This window comes from Gossypium arboreum, chromosome 10 (assembly GCF_025698485.1).
Source record: "Gossypium arboreum isolate Shixiya-1 chromosome 10, ASM2569848v2, whole genome shotgun sequence".
NCBI classification, from domain to species: domain Eukaryota; kingdom Viridiplantae; phylum Streptophyta; class Magnoliopsida; order Malvales; family Malvaceae; genus Gossypium; species Gossypium arboreum.
The window spans coordinates 37,916,192-37,928,008 of NC_069079.1; the positions used below are offsets into that span (position 1 = coordinate 37,916,192).

The window sequence follows — 11,817 nt, forward strand, 5'->3', positions numbered from 1 at the left end:
ATATCTAGGATATGGCATTGTAAGAGCTATATGTGCTTAATGAGTATCCGTAATGATTTCGAATGATTCAACAGGTATATTTAAGATGATAAATAAAGTAAGGTCAGAATAAGTGATACGGGTATGTACGGAAGGTATGTGAAAATCAAACGAAAGTAAAAATTTGTGAGTTCATATTATATTATGTTATGTATACTAAGTAAGTGAATACGTAAAAAGATGGTGGATATGTTGTTAAGAAATGAATTCATGTTATAAATGTGTTACAGATTTAGTCTATGAGATGTTTGAGTATATGTGTACTTTCGGTCAAGTTCTGACTTATACATGGATGAAAATGTGGGTTACAAATAAGTGGGTTGATGATGTGAATTATACATGTTAATATGTGCTTGATATGTGTTTGAAATGCAATTGTGAATTAAATTAAGTGATTATTGCTTATGAAATCAAGGAAATGAGATATATGTGCATACTTGTAGAAATGTTTATGTATTTGTTTTAAGATAAGAAAATGATTTTATAGATCGATGTGAAATCAATAATGAATTACAATTGCTATCGATGAGCTAATGTTTATATGAATATAATTCAATAAGAGGATGTTATCCTGAACTATGCATCGGTAGAAATTTTCGGGGACGAAAATTTCTTAAGGGGGGAAGAGTTGTGACACCCCTAATTTGACCCTAGTCGAAAAGTGGTTTCGGGACCACAAAACCGAGTCATAAAAATAATTAATTGTTATATTCTATGCTTATTATATGTGTACATGCACATGTGAAAGTTTCATGCTCTAATTTTGTCATTTGTATGTGAAATTATTAAGTAGGACTTATGTGAAACAATTGTGGAAGGTGATAGGTAATTTTGAAAAGGGGTTTATTAATGCATGTCACAAAAAGTTTGGACTTGCATGTCAAATTAGCCATTTTGCTATTAGTGGCCGGCCATGTTGTAAGCTAGCATATAAAAATATGAATTTTATTTAGCATTTTCCATTATTAAATGGCTTTAAAGTATGGAACAATAATAGTTAAAGGAAGAAAATGGGTGAAAGAAACAAGGTCCTTGTTCTTGTTTCTTCTTGGCCGGTTCTAGGAGAGAAAAACAAAAGAAAAACCAAATGCTGTTTCATCTTCTTCCTTAGTAGCCGAACCTTGAAGGAGAAAAGGGGATATAGCATTCGGTCACTTTGATCTTGAATTAAGGTATGTAATCCATGTTAGTTTTTAAAATTTCTGCATATTCGGCTATGGAAAAGGTTTAAGGGAATGGTTATTGCCTTGATGATTTAAGGAATAGTTAGGAATGGGTGATGTTTGTACTAGTTTAATGTTCTTATAGATAGTTTGAATGATAGAAAAATCGGCTTGGGCAATTGTGAAAGTGCCGAATGTGAACATTGAAGATAGTTGAGTGATGCTTGTGTTTAAAATGATGGAATGGAGTGGATGCTTTAAATGTGTTATGAACAAATTAATGGTTCTATTTTCATGCCGATTAGGGGTTGATAAATTGAGTTTAATAGCTAATAGATATATGAACCTTGGTATGATATTATGGATAGATGTGGAGTTTTGGTAGTAGGAACATTCGGCCAACCTATTATGTGGAGGGACTATGTGCTGAAATAAAATGAAAAAAAAATGAAAGAAAATGATATTGCATCGAGGTTGTATATTCAACATTTAAAATTTAGTACATAGGTGATGTTATATTGATCTTGCATATTCGGCTATATAGTATGCACATTGGTGATATTTCTTTGATTCTATACAATCGACCAAATGAGGAGGTTGGTTGACAAAGTTGAGTTTGATTCAAAATTATGAATAATGTTTGTATACAAGGATAAGACTTAGTTGGAAAACTTGTATAATTGTAGGAAGGCATGTTTGAAGTATATGATGTCTTGGTATAAATATATGTGCATTCAGTTACTTTCATAACATTTCGTTTAAAGTGTCCTTTGGATGCAATTGCTTAAGCACTTGAGGGTATATGAGTTAATTTTCTTTATGGCAAAAATTTGGATAAGAGGCTAACTAATAATATGCTAAGGTAATCATGAGGATAATCGGCTTTGTGGATATTATTAGAGGTGTAATTGGTTATATGCATAGGTCATCGGTAAATTGACCACATAACTAGTGTACGTATATAAGGCGACATGGTGATACCTAGGTAAATGTATTTGGGATGGTTTTAATGAAATATCGAATGTGTACAAATGTATTGAGGTGTTGCCTTATGTATGAGTTTCATTGAGAAAATTGACCTTGTTGTTTTAATGATATAACAAGGTGATTAAAATAGTTTAAATTTTGTTAATTAAGCTCAAGGGCATAGAGGGGCAATTTTGGATCAAGAGAAAGTAAACGAGTAGCCGAGGATATCTAGTCATCGACAACTTCCGAGGTAAGTTTTAAGCGATTAAACGTTGAGTAAATTCAATCATAATAGGACATAATGAGTTGATTTAATAAGATATGATGTGGCCATGATATGTCTTAAACTCAAATGGTAAGTTCATAAGTGTTTGGACTTGGAAATTTAAGAGCAAATTGTAATAATTTGTTTGGACAGCATCAGTAATGTGATTTTAGAAAATCACTATACGAGGTTTATACTCTTTACTTACCTGCTCCTTTGTACCATGATTCATCTCATCTTTACCATTACTTACCACAGCCTCGAGCCTCGTTTCAAATTTAGATTCAACTAACCCTTCTTCATTACACACAGTGATGGCATGGAGTTGCTCCCTTGGGTTAGTTTCTGTGTTACTGGGCATGCTACCTTGTGGTCGTTTAGAAAGCAACTTGGCAAGCTGTCCTATTTGAGTTTTGAGTCCTTGAATCGATGCTTGTTGATTCTTAAGCGCTATTTCGATATTCTGGAAACGAGTTTCTAACACCGAGATGAATTTTGTGAGCATCTCTTCAAGGTTCGGTTTCTTCTCTTGTTGGGAAGGTGGTTGTTGAAAACCAAAAGGATGTTGTGGTCGTTGATTTCCCTGACCACCCCACGAGAAATTGGAATGGTTCCTCCAACCTGCATTATAAGTGTTACTATACGGGTTATTTTGAGGTCTAGAATTATTACCCATATAGTGGACTTGTTCTTCCTCGGTGCTAGGGTTGAAGGATGGATAATCTGTATTGTGCACTCCTCCTCCATTTGAATCACACCTCATCACTGGATGTACCTGAATAGAACCATGCAAACCATCAATCTTTTTATTTAAAAGTTCTACCTGGTTGGATAGCATAGTGACCACGTTGAGGTTGAAAACACCAGCTGCTTTTGTCGGCTTCGTTCATATGACATGCCACTGATAGTTATTCAGTGAAATCTCTTCAATAAATTCGTAAGCCTCTTCAGGTGTTTTGTTGTTTAAAGTTCCACTGGTGGCTGTATCGATAAGTTGCCTTGTTGAAGGGTTCATATTGTTGTAAAAGGTTGAACTTGTAGCCAAAGGGGTAATCCATGGCGAGGGCACCTTCTTAATAAGTCCTTGTATCTCTTCCATGCATCATAAAGAGATTCTAGATCCATCCACATAAAAGAAGAGATGTCATTCCTCAATTTAGCAATTTTAGCTGGCAAAAAATATTTAAGTAAGAATTTTTCGGTCATTTGTTCCCAAGTGGTGATTGACAAGAATTTTTCGGTCATTTGTTCCCAAGTGGTGATTGACCCTCGTGGTAACAAGTCAACCACTATTTAGCCTTATTCCTTAATGAAAAGGGAAACAACCGAAGGCGAATGGCATTGTCAGAAACACCATTGATCTTAAAGGTGTCGCAGAATTCCAGAAAATTCGCTAAATGAGTGTTTGGATCTTCATCCTGCAAACCAACAAACTGAACAAACTGTTGTATCATTTGAATCGTGTTAGGTTTCAGTTCAAAATTATTTGCAGCAACAGCAGGTCTAACTATACTCGATTCAGTTCCTGTTAAAGTAGGTTTAGTATAATCATACATAGTATGAGGAGCAGGATTCTGATCTACTGGATTTGCAGCAACCACAGGAGGTAGCGGATTATTCTAATTATCAGCCATCTCCTCGGTTGTAGTATGGATATTGTCCTCTCGCTCTTCCTCTATGTATTGTAAGCTGCGCCTTTTTTCTTTTTGGTTTCTGCGAGCTGCGCTCTCGATCTCACTATCAAAAAGTAGAGGTCCTGAGGGGTTTCTTCTAGTCATAAACTATAAAAACCTGCCAGAAGTAAAGAAAAGAAAATTTAGTGAATAAAAATAGAATTAAATTGCAATAAAAAATAAAAATGGCTAAAGTAATAAAAATTAAGTGTTCCTGATATCTTAGTCCCCGACAACGATGCCAAAAACTTGATGGTCGTGAAACTAACTAACAAAATTCGACTAAGGCAAGCGACCTATCGAACAGTAGTATAGTTATGGTGAGACCAGAAATATCGTATCCACGAGGACTAAAAGTACTAGTAATTACTATCTTTTTATTATATAGCCTAAGACTTAAAGAATGTTTTTAAACTAATACTAATTATCTAATTAGCTAAGATTATGACAGAGATTAAGGTTGGAAAATACTTTTGAAAAACCGATTGAGAAGACAATACCCAAGAAAGAATCCACCTAGACTTCACTTATTACCTTTGAATTAGACGATTTATTCACTTGACTTATTCCGTAGAAATCCCTAATTTATGTTAATATCCCTTTCGAGACTAAAAACAACTAACTTTAGGTTGATTAATTGCAATCTCTTTCCAATTAAAACTCCTATAGTCGCATTAACTGGATCTATGGATTCCCTTATTAGATTTGACTTTAATCCGACAGATTTATGTCGTCCTATCTCTAGGATTGCATGCAACTCCGCTTAATTATGAATGATCTAGTCTTAAACAGGACATTTCCTCCACTGAATCAGCACATCAAAAACCTGAATTAATATCCTGGAATATTAAAGTAAGGATTAAAGCTCACAATTAAGAATAAGAACAAATATTTATCATATAAATCAAAAAGTAATAAGATTCGTCTTAGGTTTCATTTCCCTTAGGTATTTAGGGAGTTTAGTTCATGATAATAATGGAAAACATCTCAAAGTATGGAAAACAACAAAACATAAAGAAACCCAAAGAACTTCTAGAAAATTGGATGGAAATCTTCAGTCTTGATGTAGATCCTCTTCCCGAGCTGATTCCGATGGCTGTCCTTGAGTATTTTCTGCCTTCTACTCTACGTGTCCCCTTTAATCCACTTCTAGGGTGTTTATATAGTCTTTAGAATGCTTCAAAACCATTAAAAGTTCTTTTTCGAGTAGAACTAGACTTGGGCTCGACAGGGACATGGCCGTGTGCCACGCCCGTGTGAAGGTGCTTAGGCCGTGTGCAATCCTGACTTCGACTAATGTCTACACGGCCATGACACACGGGGTGTGGTCTACCCGTATGTCACACACGGGCATGTGGATCACCCGTGTGGAAGTGCCTAGGCCGTGTGAAACACTGATTTAGGCCGAATTTGTCTGTTTTTGGATCGTTTCTTGCTATTTGCGCCATCCTAAGCTCTTCTGAGTATAAAATATGAATTTAAAGGATTAGGAACATCAAATTCAATAAAACCAAGGAAAAATCATCCTTAAATATGTCAAGCATAAGGTAAAAATATGTATATATTACGGTTTATCAAAATCAATATAGTTGCTTTCTTTCAGCGTAAAGCCTTTTTCTGGGTGCATTTGTTAATTCTTGAAAACACTTTAGTATCTCGCTTTGGCTTCTTCACTGTGGAATTTATTTTGTGATTTTTTTATTTGGGCAGAGGCACGAGTTCTCTTGCGAGGCTTGATTAACCTGAACATAAGATGGAAACAAATATTTTCTCAAAAATTTAATTAGTAAAAAATATTAATAATTCATTAAATTGGAAAATTAAATAATTAAATAAAATAAAATTTTAGGACAAAAATTTGACTTACCACCTTTTTAGAAAAATTAAGAACTCAGAGCAAATATATATATAAAGAAAAAGGGGTTCATTTAGGGATGGTTGTAGGGTGTTTTGATGGTGTGGTGCGATAGGCAAGGGTGCTGGTGCGAGTAGCAATGTACGGTGTGAACAGATGCGTAGGCAACAGGCGGCACTATCAGGCAGATCCTTGCGCAAGCAGTAGGGCATACATGTGCCACGCGGATGCAGGGAAGTGGGCAGCAAGCAGGTGTGTCGAGCAGGCTTGACCAGCTATTAGAGCTGGACGTGCAGTGGCTACTACGACAAGGAGCCGAATACTGGGTGCGTCCGTGGGCTGCTGCTAGGCGTGTGGGTGACGTGCGGAGCTGGGCGGTGTTGTGGCTAGAGAATTTGGCACTAGGTGATTTGGTACTTGGTGGGTTTTGGATGCTAGGATTGATGGAGGGATGAGTGAAAAATTGGCAAAGGTGGATGAAATTTATTAGTGAAAGGAGTAAGAGTTTAATTAGAATTCTTAGAACAAATTAATAATTAAGATATTCTAAATTCTAATTCTACATAGAGTTAACAACACTTAATAATTAATATAATGCATATTAAATTATTATTTGCTATTAATTTATTAAAGATAAATACTTTTTAAACAAAATATGATCAAATTTAAACTAATCCTAATTCTATGGAAAGTGATAATAATTAATATATATTATAATAGATATAATTATATATTAATGATTATCATCTTATTTATTAAATTAAATAAAAAACATTTATTCTAGATGCCTTTTGAAAATATTTACAAAAGAGACATCTAATTTTTAGTATTTACAAAAAGAGCAACCAAATTTTAAAAATAGTTCAATTAAGTACTTAGACTTAAAGAAAATTTGAAATTGAGTTGCAATTTAAAACTTGGATCAAAATTGACCCTTTTATTTGAAAATTAAAAATTTATTTTGCTATTTAAGGAATAATTTCTCGGAAGATTATGTTAAAATCAATTCTTAGGAAAAATTGGAGAGGTCACAATGGTCCTGCTTAAGTTCCAATCTCCTAGACAGAATTTATTTAAACATGCTAATTCTGAAAATATACCCTAAATCATTTATTAAAAATAATAAAAAAGAAAATATCTAATCCCATTCAATTTTATCTCCCCAGTAATGTTTTAAGCGCTGAGCATTGACTAAAAAATTACCTCCCTTACTTTGAAGTTCGACAACTTCATATGGGTAAACTTGGTGAATTGTAAATGGACCAGACCAACATGATTTTAACTTACATGGAAAGAACCTTAATCTGGAATTGAATAACAAGACTTGCTGACCTACTTCAAATTCTCGACCCAAATGTGTTTGTCATGCCATCTCTTAAGTCTTTTCTTAAGCAATTTGGCATTCTCATATGAGAACATTTGGAACTCTTCTAACTCATTCAGTTGGAGCACCCATTTCTCTTTAGCAAGCTTAAGATCCAAGTTGAGTTGTTGGAGATCCCAATAAGCTTTGTGTTCTAACTCCAAGGGTAGATGACAGGCTTTCCCAAAGACCAACGTATAGGGTGATCATTTGATTTGCAAACTTTTTAAACAAGTATGGTTCTTCCCAAAACTAGTACTTCACATCATGAAGAAACTTTTTCTTTTGATGATATGTCTTATCAATCGGCATCAGACCACAAGCTAAATAGTTAGCAATATCAACAAACCAAGGGGTACTATGGACATGATTTACCTTCAATACGTGTTTATCTAGAAATGTCTCCTGAATAGGTATAAGTGGAGAATTCCCTTCTTGCGGCTCTAATCTGGACAAGTGGTCTACTACTTGGTTTTCTACTCCCTTTCGAACTTGAAGTTTTAGATCAAACTCTTGAAGTAGAAGTACCCATCAGATCAGTCTCGGCTTAGTGTCTTTCTTTGCAAGTAAATACTTAATTATCGAGTGGTCCGTATAGACAGTCACTTTGGTACCTACAAGATAAGATCGAAGCTTGTCAAAAGCAAACACAATAGCAGGTAACTCTTTCTCTGTTACCGTATAATTCAGTTGAGCTCCTGTTAGAGTCTGACTTGCGTGGTAGATGGGATGAAAAACTTTGTTACTTTACTGGCCCATGACAGCTCCTATCGTGAAGTCACTTGCGTCACACATCAATTCAAATGGCAAATACCAGTTTGCTGTGACAATTATAGGTGCCAAAACTAACTGACTCTTCGAATCTTTGAAAGCTCTTAAGCATTCCTCATGAAATTTGAACGTCGTGTCCTTCTCCAATAATTTGCATAAGGGTTTAGCAATTTTAGAGAAGTTCTTGATAAATCTTCGATAGAAACTGGCGTGGCCTAAAAAGCTCCTAATACTCTTTATAGATGTTAGAGGTGGGAGTTTCTCAATAACGTCTACCTTTGCTTTATCTACCTCAATTCCATGTCTCGTTATCCGATGCCCTAGAACAATACCTTCTCGTACCATGAAATGACACTTTTACCAGTTGAGTACGAGGTTTGTTTCTTCGCATTGCCTTAGTACCTTGGCTAGATTGGCTAGACAATCATCATATGTATCTTCGAATACTGAAAAATCATCCATAAAGACTTCCAAGTATTTCTCAACCATATCAGTAAAAATAACATCATACATCTTTGAAATGTAGCAGGTGCATTACATAAACCAAATGGCATGAGTCTAAATACGAATGTACCGTACAGGTAGGTGAATGTCGTCTTGTGTTGATCTTTCGGTGCTACTGTAATCCAATTATACCCTGAGTATCCTTCGAGAAAATAGTAATAGTCTCACCCCGTGAGTCTATCCAGCATCTGGTCCAAAAACAACAAAGAAAAGTGATTTTTCTTAGTTGCCTTATTCAGCTTCCAATAATCGATGAAAATTCTCCATCCCATAACTGTTCTAGTCGGTATCAACTCGTTATTCTCGTTTTTAATTACTGTAATACCTCCTTTCTTTGGTACGTACTAGACTGGACTTACCCACGAACTGTCTGAGATGGGGTAAATTATACTCGCATCTAACCACTTGATGATTTCTTTCTTTACCACGTCCTTCATGATAGGGTTCAATCTTCATTGTCCATCAATCGTCCCTTTCTCGCCATCTTCCAAGATGATCTTGTGCATGCATACAGATGGACTAATGCCACGAATATCGGTTATGGTCCATCCGATAGCCTTCTTGAATTGTTTCAATACTAGGATGAGTTTCTCTTCTTGCTCAGTGGTTAATTCTGCTGAAACAATCACAAGTACAGTAGAAGCGTTACGTAAATAAACATATTTTAAATGTGAGAAAAGTACTTCAGTTCTAATTTAGGTGGGTCCTCGATTGGCACTTTTGGTTGGGCATTATCCCTATTCTCTAACTCTAAAGTTTCAAAATGGGATTCGAATTAAATCCCCTTTGATTAGCTTCTAGCAAAGATAAGTATTCATCCTCCTCTTCATCATTTGCAGGGCTTGATGTCAAAATTTGTTCCAACGGGCCCTCAACATATTTGAGTTCCTTTTCCGTGATTAACTCCTCTAAATTGGACACTGCAAAACAATCATCAATTGTGTCAGGAAATCACATAGACTTCAAAACATTAAATGTTACCTGATCGTCCTGAACACATATAGTAAGCTCGCCCTTTTGCACATCAATAAGAGTCTTTCTGGTTGCTATGAAAGGTCTTCCTAGGATGATTGGCACTTTTTTGTCTACTTCAAAGTCTAGAATAACAAAGTTAGCTGGAAAAATAAATTTGTCTACACGTACCAATACATCCTCAATTTTTCCTTCTGGATGTGCTAAAGATCGATCTGCTAATTGAAGTGTAACTGTAGTAGGTTTAACTTCACCTATCCTCAACTTCCTAAATATTGACATGGGCATCATGTTGATACTCGCACCCAGATCACATAGTGCCTTACCACAATATGTTGCTCCAATGTTGCAAGGTATTGTAAAACATCCAGGATCCTTCAACTGTTGTGGTAGTTTGTCTTGAAGATGTGCACTGCATTCCTTTGTCAGGGCTACCGTCTCAAATTTTCCAAGTCTTCATTTTTTTGACAGGATATCCTTCATAAATTTGACGTAGTTTGACATTTGTTCAAGTGCTTCAACCAACGGGATATTGACATGAAGTTGATTAAGTATGTATTGGAACTTTTTGAATTGAACTTCCTACTTCTGCTTCTGAAGTCTTTGAGGGTAGGGTGGTGGAGGCTTTTTTATTGGAATTGTTGATTCGTATTCTGTGGCAATTCTGCATCTAACAAAGTTGTTAGTTTTTTAGAATTAGCTGGTTCAGAAGTTACCTTATCAGATTTTTCAGATTCAGGTTCTAGTGAAACTAAAATTTCAACACTCGGTTAAACTTCCTCCAAGTCTTGAGTATCAGCTGGCTCATTTTCAACTTCAACAGTGTTGCGCTCTAACGTCTTTCCACTCCTCAATGTCAACGCTTTACAATGCTCCTTCCCAAGATTCCCTGAATTCTCCGTATCACTTAGTAAATCACCTTATAGTCAATTTCTGAGTTCAGTTGCAAGCTGGTCCATTTGGTTTTCCAAGTTTTTCAATGTAGTTGTTTGGCTTTGGATTAAAGCATCATTCCTGGCTATGAATGCCTTCAACAAGTTTTCTAAGCTATTGGATGGTTCAGCTTGAGGTTGTTTCTGCACTTGTTGGGTAAAAATAGATGGCTAGGCTGGTCTAGGTGGGGTGTATGTGTTACTGGGTCCAACCCCTTAGTTGCTCTTGGAGAAATTAGGGTGGTTTCGCCATAATAGGTTATAGGAATTGGATTATAGTCCTTGTCTTCCTCAGTTTTGGTTCTAGTTACCCATTTAATACCCAGATTCTGGGTTCGATGGACATTCTTCGAATAGATGTCCTTCCCCACAATAGACACAGGCTACATTTTCAAATCAATTCAATGGTTGTGCTGCAAAACTATTAAACCCATTAGTGGTAAAATTTTTAAGCATTGAAGAAATTGAGGATACCTGATATGCGAGTGAGTTTGGAGCATCTACTTCATGTATTCCAGTGACTCCTCTTCCTGCCACTGCTTGATTGGCTGGCCATTGATAATTGATCTACTTCATGTATTCTAGTGACTCATCTTCCTAGCACTGCTTGATTGGTTGGCCATTGATAATTGTTGCTGGCAATCCTCTCGATGATTTCAGAAGCCTCATTGTAAGACTTAGAAAGGAGAGCACTATTAGCAAAAACGTCCACTACCATCATCGTGTGAGCATTGAGACCATTATAGAATGTCTCAAGTTGGATGCAACAAGGGATTCTGTGATGAGGGCACTTATGTAATAATTCTTTTTATCTTTCTTATGCCTCATACAAGGATTCATCATCCATTTGTTAGAAAGCAGTGATCTCGTTCCTTAACTTAGCATTATAGCTAGGTGGGAAATACTTCATGAGGAATCTTTCTGCTAACTCTTGTCATGTGGAAATTGAATTTGATAGCAATGAGTTCAACCAAGCTTAAGCTCTGTCCCTTAGTGAATATGGGAACAACTTCAATCGTAGTGCATCTTCGGGTACTCCGGCTAACTAGAAAGAATAGTTCACCTTCATAAACAGTCTTAAGTGCAGGTGAGGATCTTTGGTAGGCGTTCCACTGAATTAGCCCACTGTCTGAAGCATCTAGAACATGACTGGCTTTAGTTCAAATTGTTGTACCTCGATTTCGGGTCTCCTAATACCCGAATTAAGATCATGAGACACTGGCATAACATACTGTCTTAGAGCTCTATCTCTATCATTAGCAATAAGGATAGGATTTTGGGCAAGGTTTGCTCCGTTTCCTTGATTCGGAT

At 36.0% G+C, this 11,817-nt stretch overlaps 2 non-coding genes across 2 annotated transcripts; both read left to right on the forward strand.

Annotated features, from left to right (window-relative positions):
• Positions 1 to 3,487: 3,487 nt before the first annotated feature.
• On the forward strand, positions 3,488 to 3,594 carry LOC128283108 (small nucleolar RNA R71). Its single transcript, XR_008273450.1, has one exon. It is a non-coding gene; the product is annotated as a small nucleolar RNA R71 (small nucleolar RNA).
• A 7,685-nt stretch (positions 3,595 to 11,279) lies between these two features.
• LOC128282980 (small nucleolar RNA R71) lies at positions 11,280 to 11,386 on the forward strand. Its single transcript, XR_008273326.1, has one exon. It is a non-coding gene; the product is annotated as a small nucleolar RNA R71 (small nucleolar RNA).
• The last annotated feature ends 431 nt before the right edge of the window (positions 11,387 to 11,817 follow it).